The 14,639-nt window shown below is 45.9% G+C and overlaps 1 protein-coding gene across 3 annotated transcripts in view; it reads right to left on the reverse strand.

The window, feature by feature from the left end:
* WWOX (WW domain containing oxidoreductase) overlaps positions 1–14,639 on the reverse strand; it is a 918,520-nt gene that overhangs the window by 520,435 nt on the left and 383,446 nt on the right. The gene's annotated exons all lie outside the window — the stretch shown is intronic.

The raw sequence follows: 14,639 nt of genomic DNA on the forward strand, positions 1-14,639 counted from the left end.
ATAATATAATAAAATTAAAAACTACAAAAAAAAAAAAAAAAGAACAGTAAGGCAAACTTAGTTCAGAGGGACGACCTCATCTGTGTGGGGACTGCTGCAATGTGGTTTTGTAGCAGGAAAGAGACACTGGACTCAACACCGAATACAATAAGGCAAAGCGAGGATTTCAGGATTTCGCGGTTCAGGAGCAAGGCAGGGGTGGTGGCAAGGGTCAGTGGAAAACTACTAAGAGAGCAGGGCAATTCTTGCTAATTCTTGACCTCGCAGGATTCCTGCTGGAGGCAGGTCAGGGTGATCAGATAGTGTCTGGGGGACGGGGTGGGGGTGGGGTTGAGGAAGACGACCAGATATTGAGCTTGAGCATGGGGGATTCTTGCTAAAACGGGGCCATGCCAAGAAAGGACATGGAAGACAAGGCCTTGCTGGGAAGAGGATTCCAAAGAGCCTGACTGAGGCTTGGTCAAGCTGAGGCCCTTTGTCAGTGATGTCTTTCAACTTCATCTCAGAAGTTCTTTTTGTGTGTGTGTTTGGTTTTAATACGTAAGGTTTCCTGTGCTCACTCACTGGGCACTATTTCCTGACCATCACAGTGGGATCTCTGTTATGCAGGTGAGGCTGGGATGAAGGCAGGCCTTGGGGTCAGAGAGGCCTGAGCAATGACTTAAACTCTGAGCTTCAGAAGCCTCATCTGTGTGACGCAAATAACATGGCTCAGAGAAGACGATGGACATAAAATGCACAGCATGAAGCCTGGTCCTGGAGGGGGATGTGATGTATAGCAACTGAAAAAGGAAAAAGAAAAACCCTCATTCCATTTGTTGCTCCACCTCAACCGCATTCAGCATCTCCAAAAATGTGCTGGAGGCTGGAGAGGCAAAGAATATTAAGTCTGGATGAATTCAAGAACACAGGAAGGTTCTAACCATGGAGATGGGGAAAGGAATGAAGATGAATCCCGCAGTGACAAGTGGAGAGTATTACAGACCAGATAGCAGAGATTCGGGCCCCAGAATTAACATCCACCGCGCTATGTGACTTGTGGGAAAGCGCTCAGCCTCTCTCAACCTCAGTCTTCACATCCGTGAAATGGAGGTAACAACAGCATCTACCCCTAATGGGCTTGAATGAGGATCCTACAAGAGAAACCCTGTAAACCACTTTTTGCAGTGGCCAGCATAAAGTGTTCATTAAAACAACAAAACAAAACAAAAACTATGCTTTGTCATTATTATCACTATCACGACAATGATCAGAACAGAATTCTGCTTGAGAAATGTGGCAGGAAGGATATGGCCTCTTTAGAGCTCATTTTATCTTTTGCGTGCAAGAGAGTGATGCCATTAGCACAATGCCTTCCACTGTGGAACCAATAAGATCTAACCAGAAGGGAACTTGAGGGTAAAATATGAATGGGAAAATACTAAGGAAACAGGTAACTCCCACAGTCCTTTAAGCTCTGACAAAAGAGTGATTCTGTTAGTGTGATTAGTTCAAAACAGTGTATTAAGCCCAATGGAATCATTTTAAAATAAGACTCTAATTTCGGGAACCTAAGGAAGTCTGCATTTTAATAAGATATTTCATTGTATCCCAAATACAAAACCATTGTTTGCCTGACTCTATAATTTATTGTTAGACAGACACTGCGCTATTACTATAGCAAAATGAAACATGCAATGATTCCGCTAATAAAACAATTGGATCATAAGGCAAAGCACAGCTCGGCGGTTTGCATAGAGTGGAATACCTCTGGGTAGAGATCTGCATAGTCTAATAATCCCAGTTGAAATTTCACCTTTCTCTACTCTTCCACGGAAAAAATCATTGAAATAGCCTGCTAACAATACCATTACTGTCTCCCTAACTTAATCCTTTGTTCCTTCCAAAGAAAAGACCGCTGCTGATTATGAATATTCAACTCCACAATTTCCATCAATTAATATACTACCGTGTTCTTATTATGGTATTAAAAGCTTCTTGATTTACATTAGAAAGTATATATTTTACGCCACGGGTAAAGCTATTTCTTCCCCTTTAACGGAAAGTGCTTATATAAAAAGAACTTACAATTTGGAAAATGGATGAGGGGGTGTGGATAATCGTTTGAAATAATACATTCTATTCTTGTTCCTGGTTTTTCTCCTCTCTGCTGGGGAATTCCTATTCCCTGGTCAAGGAGGGCAGGACAGCTCCCCTTGATCACCTTTGTCCTTTAACCTTCTACCTGAGAAGAGACATGCTAAGCTGAGCTGGTGTTGCTCCCTGGGGGCTGCTTCCATCTGTCCATGGAAAGCAGAGCTTATAACTCACCTTTCACAAAAACCCAAAGAGTCAATGAGAGGCCCAGGCTCTTCCGGGGGAATAAAATGAAGCAGGTAGCAAAGAAGAAGAAAGGGATCTTGGTGATAGAGAAAGAGTTCTGTTTGAGTCTAGAGAAAGGCCAACTTGGATCTGCCTCTCCATCCTTGCTATGTAGGGAACCACTTGACGCAGGCTCCCCCATCTCTGGAGTTCCGGGCGCCTTATGTGTAGAAGCAGGGTTTTCATGTCCAATCCCGAAATACTCTGGAAACCCAATGAGGGTGCGTGTAGGCAATGCTTCTCATGGTGTCGGATGGGTCGTAGAGGCTCTGGAAGGAAGGGTAGTACTCTGCCCTCTTCCCAAACTGCCCAAAGCCACAGATGCCCCTGCAAGGACTGAGATGGCCATGGGGGTTGGCTTGCAGGCTCCTCCCAGCCACCTTGGGAAGAGGTGTCTAGACCCAAATCATCCCTACGATGATCGCTGAATCCGTTCTACACCTCTGGTTCAGAGAACTGAACGCTATCAAGGTGGCTGTTCAGACAAGTCGAGTTCTAGAACTCTCTCCATGGCCTGTGTTCAGAGCTCATGTTTATAATGCCCCATTGTCCTGTTGTAATTTTAGGGTGTTTTCATCAGCTACAGAGGTTTACCAACAAATCTGGAAGATTCTAGCCTCAGAGCTGCACTAGCTACTTCACCTCTCTGGATGTCGTGCCATAAAACAAGGAGGTTGGCTCTGAGGGGAAGTCACATCTGGCATCCTGCACCCAGTGTCCATTCCTCGGGCACAGAGGATTAACCCGTGCATGGAGGGTTAAAAAAAAAAAAAAAGTGAACTGGTTGCCAACATTAAAAAATGGGGAGACTCCATGTAAAATCCCCAAGTCCCCATTTCTCTTTAAAAACCACCTCAGCAACACAGGGCTAAAGACTGTTACTCTTATATTCGAGTCTCCACTTGGCCCCCTTCTCTTATCCACATGAACCTACAGGGGACCCGCACAGCACCTCTGAGTCCTAAAAATGCTACAGTTCAGCCACTATCACGTAGACAGCAGCTGTCCTTTTCGAAGACAGACCCATCCCAGAGCATGTCTGCAAGACCCAGAGAGTGGATCACCTTATAAAGACTCTCTTCAGCATCCCTGGGTCATGTGGGGCAACACTTCTGTCCCCCGCTCCCCATGGCCTGCACACTCCACTTGCCAAACCTAAGGTGTCCAGGGATGCGCCCTGGCACACCTAGTTCTTCAGGTGCTGCTCCGAGACTGGGGACGAAATGATGATTGACAGGGTTGGGTTTTGCTGTATTTCTCATAAAACTGTGTCAGTAACGATTAAATGGCAAGGACTCAAAAAGAGATGGAGGTACTCCCCCCTCCCGAGGCTGTGTCTACACACGACCAGAGCTGTCCATGGGGCCAGCTTAGTCAAAAACACCAGTCACAGGGGCTCTGTGACTGAACTGACAGGCTGATTCCCCCAGCCATGGAAGGCAGCCTTGGGCTATGGCTGGGAGCAGGGCAGCCAGCTCTTTGGTTTCTTTCCCATTTAAAGCACTTTGCAGAGGCTCCTGCTCAAGGTAGAGATTCCGTTCAATGTCTGTGGATTGACTGATTAATTTAAAGCCCCTGAGAGATCCCGTAGGTTCACAGATAAGGCTAGACGAGCTGAGAATCGTCCTGTCTCCCTCAAAAGGAAAATGTTCAAGAAGCAGCTCCCTAACTGGAGATGATTTACGTTTCTGTCTTGATGTCAGACCTGGAGGAGTGGATGAGAGCTTCCATCAGCAACCACTGTCCAGTCCCAGCAGCTACAGGGTCCAGGTTCTTGCCTGACACGTTCGAGACATGGGCCTGCTTCTGTAGCCACAAAGTGGGGTTTGGTTTAGATGTAGTGGGCTAAGTAAGTTTTGGCCTCCATGCTGACTCTAAGCAAGTCACTGGAACTCCCCAGGCGTTAGCTTCCCCAAAGAGAAATGGGGATTTGAGTGAACTACTGATGTCAAGGGCTAACCACAACATCAGGCACGGAAGAGACGCTTGCTCAAAGGTACCTTTCTTATGAAGGAAATGGTGACCACATCAGTTATGAGCTCACGAAAGAGAAGCTAAGACTCCACGGGCCACTCAAACTCAGATGAAAGTGCCCTTTGGTGGTGCTTCACAGCCACTCGGATATTCATGCCTTTTGCATTTTAGTGGTGAGGTGCCCCACATCATCTAGCACGGTCATTCCGAAAGATTTCCTTTCAAAATGTGTGCTGCCGATCGCCATGAAACACACCAAACCAGGAGACATTTGGGGTCTCGGACACTATCTACTCAAGAGCTAGCCTGGTTAAGGCATTCTCAAAATCTCTCCCCCAAGGAAGTTCTCTCACACTGGAGAGAGATCTCTGGCTACTTACTGAATTGTATCAGAGCAAAATGACCAAAATGCACAGGGGTTGGAGAGGGACAGGGGGTGGAATGTGAAGTTAATAACACCTTATAAATTCAATTTGCATTCCCCTCTAGATTTTAGGCCAATCTACATGGGCTTTCCAAAATAAGCAGTCATTTGAAATCCTCCCACGTGATAGACGGGCTTACACATTTTAAAACTTCGTCCCTTTAACAAACCAAACCGCACAATGTGGTTTTAACTGGTTCTAGAATATTCTGATAGTGAAATATTTTCTGTTTCTGGGCCAGAACTGGTCATTTCTTCTTGAGAATATGATGTTTGAAAATCAGTTCCTCCTATTATAGATTTCTCCCTCAGCTTGTAGAAAATCCATGATTCCCTAAACATTGGTCTTTGAAAGCACATTGACTAAAATCTTCATGCTTAATTCATGAAGCGCAGTCTGGAGATTAGTGGAGCTGGACATAGACCAGGAATACTTTATCATATTCTAATAAGCAGAGGCTGAAAATTGCATTTCTAAAGCTACAGTATTAAAGGGCATACCGCAAAACATGACCCAAACATAACTCAGTAGTTTTACAGTGTCTGAAAAGGCTTTGATATGATAAAGTATGCTGACGAGAGGAATAAACACAGCTAGAAATTTCTGAATTTAAAAAGGTAAAGGGGGGGGCCTTGGCAAACATTCACTATATTCGTGGAAAATTATATATTATAAACTCATATACTGCAATTCCTATTAAACACATATTGACTATTGAGTCATGCTATGGAAGATCACTAGAGCACCAAAATTTAGAGGTTTGGAAAGCACAAAAGCATGAGAAATGAAAGAAAATAAATAAAGCAAGCCTAATGAGGTTAATTTAAAGGTTTCCAGGAAAATCTAAGTGCTGGCTTTTCAACCTTTCTTAAAACAGGTCACCAGTGCTGTTTCTGAAAGCAGAAAGAAGCAGTGCATAAGGGGGGTGGGGGACAGCACAAATGCTTCATGGTAAATCAGGGACAATGCTCTGAAAATGGTGCAGGATAAAAGCCCTCCCTTGTGCAGGCAAAACTTGTCTGCAAAATGATGGCGATATGTACAACCCTAGAATCCAAAGTATCAATCAGCGGTGCTTACGGCACCGAATGGGTGCCTGGCACACAGTGGGCACTAATAAGTGATGGACTGACTAGCTGACTGATACGTGAGGGAGAAAGAAAGCAGTGGAAACAGGCCCTACGCCTGCCACAAGAGTTCAAGGTGACTGTTGGATCTACTCTACTGAGCGCTCACTAAGCTGTTTTCTCCTTATAAAGTCAGGCACTTATGGAAACAAACAAAGCACTAGGTCAGGGGCAGTTTTCACAAAGTAGCTTCTGGACTGAAGCACCTGGACCCACAGGAAGCTCCAGAATTTCTATGCAGGAGAAGGTAGAAGGGAATGACTGGATCAGAAAAAGAGGGGGTGCTAGAACCCAAAGATTTTGTCTTTAAATTGCATGTCCACAGCTAGCACGTGGGTATTACTTAAATTGCATGCTTATTAGGAAAAGCTTGGCGGGGGTGCTTTGGAGATTTGGCCGATGTGAGGTGTGTGATCCCAACCCCTCAAAGCTAGCCCTCATCACTGCTGAGATCAGAGAGGAAAGACGAGAGTGGCCGAAACCCTGCTGATTCTTGTCATTTTCTTTTTAAGGGAGGGCATTCACAAGGCTCCCTTCACGCACTTCACGAAGCAGGGCTTATCCTCACGCTTTTGACCAGGTTCTGTTTACCTCCCAACCAAACCTCACTGCTGGCCTCCAATGGCAGGGTACATGCTTTCCCCCTGATGGGCCCTGACATCAGTCACCCTGGAGTGCACATGACAGCACATCCACTGGTCTGGCTCTCTTCCTCTTCAGCTGCCTGGCTCTGCTAATCCCTCAGGTCCCTGTTGGCTTCATTCCTGGAAACCACCGTAGCACCCCCGATGTGCCTGCCCCAGGCTGGACTAGCTAGTCTTGCTGTGGGTTTCCAGAAGGCCCCATGTCTTCCTCATCATAAGCCCATTGACACCATAATTACTGCACACCTCCCCCAGCAGAACATCAACTCTTGAAGGGCATCTTGACAGGCACCCCACTGCCTCCCCAGGCTGAGCACAGAGCCTGGCAAGGTTTCAAAATATACTGATTGCATGAGACAAATGAACAAATGACGGCAGTGAGTCCCAAATACCCAACCCTAAAGGGAGACTACAGACATCATCCTTTGTTTTACTGCACTTTCAAAAAAAAAAAATAATAAAGCCTATTGTGTCTAGTACGTGTGTATGTCAGGTATCATTATAGAAAACTGAAGAAGAAAAAATGAGCAGAAAGAAGAAAGAATGAAAAACTAACCAAATTCCCACCAAGTAGTCTTTTTCTCCCTTTGAGTATACATTTTACCCCCTTGGAACACGAAGGTTCTTTCCTACTCTACTGAGTTCAGATTCCTGACAGCAGCTACTGATGAGCCATTCCAATGCCATTTTGACTACAGGTCACACATCAAGGCATCCTCACTGGCTGACCAAGAGGCAGGCAGCCCTACCTGCTCCATCTTGAGTACATCGTTTACCTCTGGCAGGTAATGGGGCCAGGGGATAGAGAGCAAGGACCACTGTGGACAGATTCAGGCTTGCATACAGCCCCTGGCAGTCATGACTATGTGTGTTTGTTGCAAAGACATGGCATGGCCTTGAACAATGCATGGTCCCAACCAAAACTGCACATCATGTGGAGGGAGAGGGGAGTCGTGCAGCTGCCAACTGTGGGGATTAAAAGAAAGAGAAGACTCTCAGATGTGAACCAGGAGCAACGGACCATGGTTCCAGTCTCAGGAAAGAGGAAAGGAAGCATTTCTAGTTGTTGCTGTCCTTCTGGCTTCCTTTGTCCCAACCCTGCTGGACCTTCTGTTGGGAGTAAGATGCCGAAGTCCAAGCCTATGTCTTCAGCAGCTGTAAGCAATGATGTATGGATGGCCCTCCCCATCCTCAGTGGCTGCTTTTGCAAGGTCTGCGATGTCTTCTCATATAACAACCCCTGCTGGAGCAGCCCCGTATGCACCGCTGCCCCTAGCCAGGGCCCTGAGCCACCCCCCACCAAAGTGCTCTTCCCCCAAACAACTCTGGTTCCCTGGGCCAGCTCCCTTTTCCAGGGGAGTAAGAATGAAACTTCCAAGAGCTAGGATGGGGTTATTGCAAGAGGAAACAACTACTTCCCAGAGAGATCAGCTCTTCTTATTCCCTTAACTATAATTCTTTACTTGCAGTATGCATCAGCTACTATTTAAATAAACAATGAGGGGTTTCAAACAGAGAAACTATGAAAATGAAATTGCTTTAATTTATATCCCAAGGGGCTGACGCTGTAGAGTTTTCTGAATGCCAAGTAAATAAATAAAAACGTAAGTTAAGTGTCAAGTTGGAGGTGGCCTATGAGTTATAAAATGGGACAAAGGAGGCAAGTGTGGCCCAGGACAACTTCTGGGTTCTAAGCTCCCTGTGTGATGGCCCAGGTTCCTTTCTGCACTCTCTGGAATACAGAACTGCACCAGAAGTATCAGCCCCTTCTGGAAGGGAGGTGGGAATGCCATGGTTTATATGATCCAGAAATGATGAGTCAGGGCAAACCCAGGAGTGAGACCGCCCTTATGGGTTTTGGACCATGGCAGGGTGGGGAGGGTAACCTGTGTTCCAGCAAGCATGAACAAGACAAAAATCAACAGGACAACATTGGGGTCCATCCTCCGCCCTCTTTGTCAAGAGTCAGGGAACATTAAGAGAGGTATTGCCAAAACAAATACAAGAGTATGAGCTGATTTGAGTTCTGCTACTATGGAAGATTGCTGAAAACAGGAGTCCACGGAAATCTCCAGGATTGACTTTGCAATGCTGCATGGGGCAATATGAATTGATGTATGCATACATGCTCATGGGTTTGCTTCCTATATGGGGTTAAAAAGGTCCCAAGGATCCTAGGAGGTTAAAGGATAGGCATTAATAAGGCAGAGGAAAGAGAAGTTGGGAAGAGGCTTTATAATGCCCTTGCTGGGGACTTTCTAAACCTCTTTGTTGTTGTTGTTGTTGTTGTTGTTGCTGCTGCTGCTGTTGTTGTTGCAATAGGCAGCCTCCTGGGATGCTGCCAAGGAGCAGGGTCACTGGGTTTGCAGTGTGGGGTGAAGGCATGCAAAAGTCTTCCTTGCCAGGTGTGTCAGAAAAGTCCGAGGAAGGACTTGGGACAGTCCTGGTTTTGTGTATGCTCAGTCCTTAATTGGGCATGGTGGCTGGGAGAGGGCAACCGTGATTGGCCAGATCTGGGTCATGTGCTCTTCTTTGTGGTTGGGGGTCATAGTGGCTATTTTAAGATCAACAGTCCCATGTCCACCAGGAAGAGTGAGCTAGGTGCTTCCCAAAGGAAAATAGGGCACTGTGAGTAGCTCACATGTGATGGGAAAAAAATACTGGACAGACACAACTTCAGTTACAACAATAGAAAACTCAAGATAAAGCCCCGTGATCTTTGAAAGAATCGGGATACAGTACAAGGGAGAAAGGTAGGATGGGGCAGGGCTGCCTAGTGCCTTAGTGCACTGGGGCTGCCGAAACAGAACACCATAGCCTGAGTAGCTGATAAACGACAGACACATACTTCATCTCACAGTTCTGGAGGCTGAGAAGTGCCACACCAAGGTATCAGCAGATCCAGTGTCTGAGGAGTTTCACACTTCCTGGTTTTTGCTGTGTCTTCACAGGATGGGAGGAGCCAGAGAGCTCTGCGGGGTCTCTTTCATAAGAGAAGGCTCCACACTCATGACCTAACCACCTCCCAACAGCCCCACCTCCTATGCCATCACACTGGAGATTAGGTTTCAACCCATGGATTTTAGGTAGGCACCAGGATTCAGTCTACAGCACCTGGTATGGTAGAAGCTGCTGGTGTGTCTCAAATATTTATTTCCCCTTCTGCCTTGCGTCCAGAGCTTCTCCATCTCCCCAGGCCCACTGGAGCAGGGACTGAAGGCTGCATTTCCCACGCCCCCTTGCAGCTGTCTGTTTAGCCGAGTGACTACCTCATGGCCACTGAGAAGCAAGCAGAAGCGTCTGCTGGGGCTCTTAAAGGGTTCCTTGAAAGGGAGGAAGTCTCCATTCCACCTTTTCTCTGTCATGCTACCTGGTCCTTCTGGACCAGGGGGTCCTGGTGAAGATGGAGGCAGCATTGCAAAGCAGAGAAGAGGAGGCTGGGTCCCCAGTGATGGTGTGGAGCGGCTACACCAGTGCTGGAGTATTCATTTCTGGTTTTCCTTTGCATGAAAGAATTTACCAGTCTGGTTGGGTCCTTGTTACCAGCAGCCAAATGGGGTTCTTAACTCACACAGCTGGGCTCCAATCGAGGCCCTCCATGATTCTCCAGGCCCAGTTTCCCAGCACTCGCTGGCGGCCGACAAGAGCTCCACCGTTGCCTCTTCTTCCTGCTCCTCCTGCTCCTGCCACCAGACTCTCTGAGAATCCAGGGGATGGAGGGACAATGCCCTGTCCTAACTAAGCAAATGTTTCCATTCTTACCGCATTTATAATCTCCCTGCATGCCTATATCCTTATGGCTCCCATTTAACTTAGAAACTCTCAAGAAACCATATTTAGTGCAGTATCATTAAGTGACTGCTTCACTGTATATTTGATATCATGCAATCCTTCCCCAAATACCAGCTATCCACACAACATATATATTTTCTATTTGGCGAATTAGAATCTGACCTTTAACCAGTGATACAGTCAAAAAAAAAAAAAAAAAAGAACAAAAATAACACATCTATTTTGCAAGAAGCTTCCTTGTCTTCCAGACTTTTTCACAGACCATGGTGTGCTTTATGTTCACATATGTACATCATATATTGTAATACGAAATGGATATTGACTGCAGCTGAGGTGAATATCCACATGTATTGACCTCAGAGGTAAATATTGACTGAGACAAAGGTAAAATCGATGCTTACCTTGAGGGATAATAAATCTGGATATCTATTGAAATAAGAAGTCAATAGGCACATTGTTACAAACACTCGTGGTTATAGTAGCTTGAGCACATTTGTACAATGAGCGGTCGCAGATTGTTTTCTAGAAAATCAGGGGCAGTGGTAGGAGTTCACAGAGGCTGCATTGACAGACTTTTCAACAGCTAGCACCACGCCAGGTAAATAACCCCACCTGGGCTGTCAAAGGAAATAGTCCAGCCTTCATCTTCAGGAAGCAGTTACTGAATTAGGCATTTACGTTGGTAATTTCAGTGTGCCTTCCCCATAGGAGAAAAGACTGCCATGGTTATCCCCATTTTACAGCAAGGTAAACTGAGGCTCAGAGAACTAGAGAAACTCATCTGAGATCACAGAGATGATAAACGGTGACGCCCTGAATTCAAAACCCAATCGCCTAGTGTTGAGTATTTTTCTGCCACATCACAGTCTCTCGATAAGAACTATGGAATGGGGACTCAAGGTGGAAGAGATAAGTGTCAGAGAAGGATGAATGCAACGATTGGAGGGGGTGAGAAAGATCTCTTTGCTGTAGAAGGGCCTTACAACTTCTTTGCTATAGTGGCCAAGACATCTCTATGAACCCACTCCCCATTACTGTTGTCAATCATCATCACTATTATAGCTACATTTTGGTGAGTTGTGACCATGCGCCAGGTACTGTGTGAAGTGTCTCATTTTGATGAACTCTCATATCCCTATAAGGTCATGTAGCAGATACTTGGTTATCTATCCAGTATCCATCCCCCATGTCCCCTTGATGACCAAGCCCCCTCCGCCGCATAACTACAACTGGGCTGTGAATCTTCAATGGCTTAAGCTCCCAATCGGGGCAGGTCCAAAGGCTTTACTAGGGACTGTCTAGACATAGGTGTTTTATAAAATTCTGGCCAATGAGGTGTCAGCATAAGGCTGTTGAGGGGTTCTGGGGGAAAGTTCCCTTATTCCTGAGAGATACACCCAAGAAGAGAAGTTACCTTTGTCCTCCAGCACTATGCTCTTTGGTTATGATGCCTGGAATTGCTGAAACCATATTGAAAATGTGAGGGACACTCTAACTAGGGAAATGCTGATAAAGAACCTCAGGGAAGTGGAGGCAGATCATGGTGTGTCACCATTATGACCACCCTGCTTCTGGACTTCAGATTAGGTGAGGTAACACATTTTAATACTATTGAAATCACTGCAAGTTGAGTTTCCCGTGATCTGCAGCCCAAAGCGTCTCAAATGATACAAGTAGGTGCCATCTTACCCCCTTTTATACACAGAGAAACTTGAGCTTAGGAATGTTGAGTGTAACATGCGGCAACTAGGACCATCTAAGTCAGTCTTGAGTTCTTAACTGCTTCTCTGCAACCACTCCCATATGAGGCATACACCATTATCTACTGGAAATCAGGTCCTGCAAAAGAAACCCACTAGAATTGGCATCAATCCCCTTGTAACTCCTGTATTTATGCACTGTATGAGATGAAATCTCTCAATACGTAACTGAGTTACAAGTCATTTCTCTCTGTCCTAACATATAATTTGCAGGAGAACGTGGTCTCCTCAACACCTTACCACTGCAATTTATCACATGGCTTCTGCTCAACAAATACACTGTATGCTTTCAATGCTCCTTGTCCAACCTCCTCCTTGCCCTCCTTCCTCCCTCCCCTTCTACTGGGACAATTCCATTTATTCCTTAGTGAGCAGCAAAAATGATAGTAGACTTAGATGTTTCCTCGATCCTCTTGACCATCACCACCATACTGGATCTGCCTTCCATACCAGTAAAACACTTTGATGGACCTTTTATAAGAGGATCCAACACACCAGATGCCTTCACTAGCCCTCAACATAGTGCCTAGTATCTACCAGGCATTGTTAGCTTTTTCTATATGCATTTTTCTTCATAAAGGCAGGTGTCATTTTATTTTAGTTCTGTAATCCTAGGACCTATCACAGTACCTGACACAGAAAAATCACAGAATTCACCAATAATCATAGACTTCAGTAGGGTAAGAGAGGTCATGTACAGTGAAGTTCTTTTGGAAAATTCCAGCAAATACCAACTTCTTATGGGAAGACCTCTTACCCTAGAGTCTTCTATCTTTTCTCACCTTCCAGCTAAGAAGCAACATCATGGTTAATGCCCATGTTTCTTATTCTTCATAAAGAAAGAATAAATAAAACAAGCCAGCAGACAGGTTACGAAACAGTTAAATTAGGGTAAGCCAAAAGAAAGTGAAGAGTCACACACTGTAAGTTCCATTTTTACCCTTACAGGTCTGTATTTTTATAGGAAATCAGGGCACTTTATCATCCAATTATTAGTTGTCTTTATGCCATTACAAACTCGTGCTAACCAGCTGCTGCTGCTGCAGCTTCTTTGCAGGGCCAGGGCCTGAGTGAGGAGACAGTGCAGGAGGCACTGAAGAATTCAATCTGCTGAGGAGCCCAACAGAGCAAAAAGGCAAAGAAAGGAGGGGGTTTGTTCTCTTTTGTTGAGCTGGTACATCCACCTTCTCCTGTCCTCAGACATCAGAGCTCCTGGTCCTCACGCCTCTAGCTTCAGACTTACCCCATCCTTCCCCCCTGGTTCTCAGGCCTCTGGACTCAGACTGAAGACTGAATCATACCACAGTCTTTCCTGTTTCTCCAGCTCACAGAGGGCAGACCGTGGGACTTCTCAGCCTCCATAACCATGTGAGCCAATTCCTGCTCTATTTATCTGTCATCTATCTCTCCACCTATCTACATCTTATTGGTTGTTTCTCTGAAGAATCCTAATTCCACTGACTGGGTCAGAGGAAATAAATGTCTCAATATGGTGGCCATGGTCCCAGAGACAGGCATTGCAAAATGGCTACTAGACAGTACAGATGGGAGACAAAGGAGGGAGTGGTCATGTCTTCCTGATAAGGCCAAGCTTCTCCTCATCCTTCTCCTCCACCACCATTATCACCATTACCAGCCCCACAAGAAAACCTGTGCTTCTCTGCAGGGACCATTCCAGATTTCTCCCTTTATCTCCAACATCTTGTCTGGTACCCAGTAGGTGCTCAATCAGTTGATGTTAAATGAATAAAGTGGTAAAGGCATTAAGTGGCACCCAGGACACCTCAGCAGGCATGAACACTGGACAGCGGATCAGCAGACAGAATGACCTCAACCTTCTCTGTACCTCCATGTCCTCATCTAGAAAAAGTGAACTAACCAGTGCTGCAAGGGGCTTTGTTTATTCCAGGATTCTAGCGATGAGAACCTCTCTCCTGCTCATGACCTGCTTCAAGCAAGTTATGAGGCCACTTCCCAAATAAGCTTCAGGGTCTAAGAAAGGATGGATTTTGTTGCTGGGCAAGAGTTTCCTGAGAGCAAGGCTCATTGGGGTACAGAGTGGCTGCATCCCATCCCCCAGGATGTCAACTAAGCATTTACCAATGGCAGCCTCAGGAAATCAGGCTGTTAATTTAATGCAGTGGCCTGAATCTTCATTATCTGCACCCAAAACCCATGAGTCAGGTCTCCCTCCACCAAATGCCACAATCTGTTTTGAGTCTGGGGCTCCTGTCACGTGGACAGTATTTCAAAGGCTTCAGCAGGAGCAACAAAGCCACCAGGGAAAACATGGCCACTTCTCTAGCCAATACCTGCCCTCCTTACACCCATGCCAGGTGGCCAGCAGCAACGCAAGGGTCAGCTCCACAGAGAGGCGCAATCGTGGCCACACAGGGAGCAGACACCCAATGCTGAACGTAACTGCACGGTCACAGGAGTATTTTATCTCATTACAACTACAAGAGAAGAGGTGAAGTCCCTTGTAAACACTCTGATCCTTTCTAAGAGCAAGGCCCGCTTCATTTACATAACCACCAGTAAACACACCGGAAAAGG

This window comes from Leptonychotes weddellii, chromosome 16, assembly GCF_054177405.1.
Source record: "Leptonychotes weddellii isolate Sample4059 chromosome 16, ASM5417740v2, whole genome shotgun sequence".
In the NCBI taxonomy this organism is placed as follows: domain Eukaryota; kingdom Metazoa; phylum Chordata; class Mammalia; order Carnivora; family Phocidae; genus Leptonychotes; species Leptonychotes weddellii.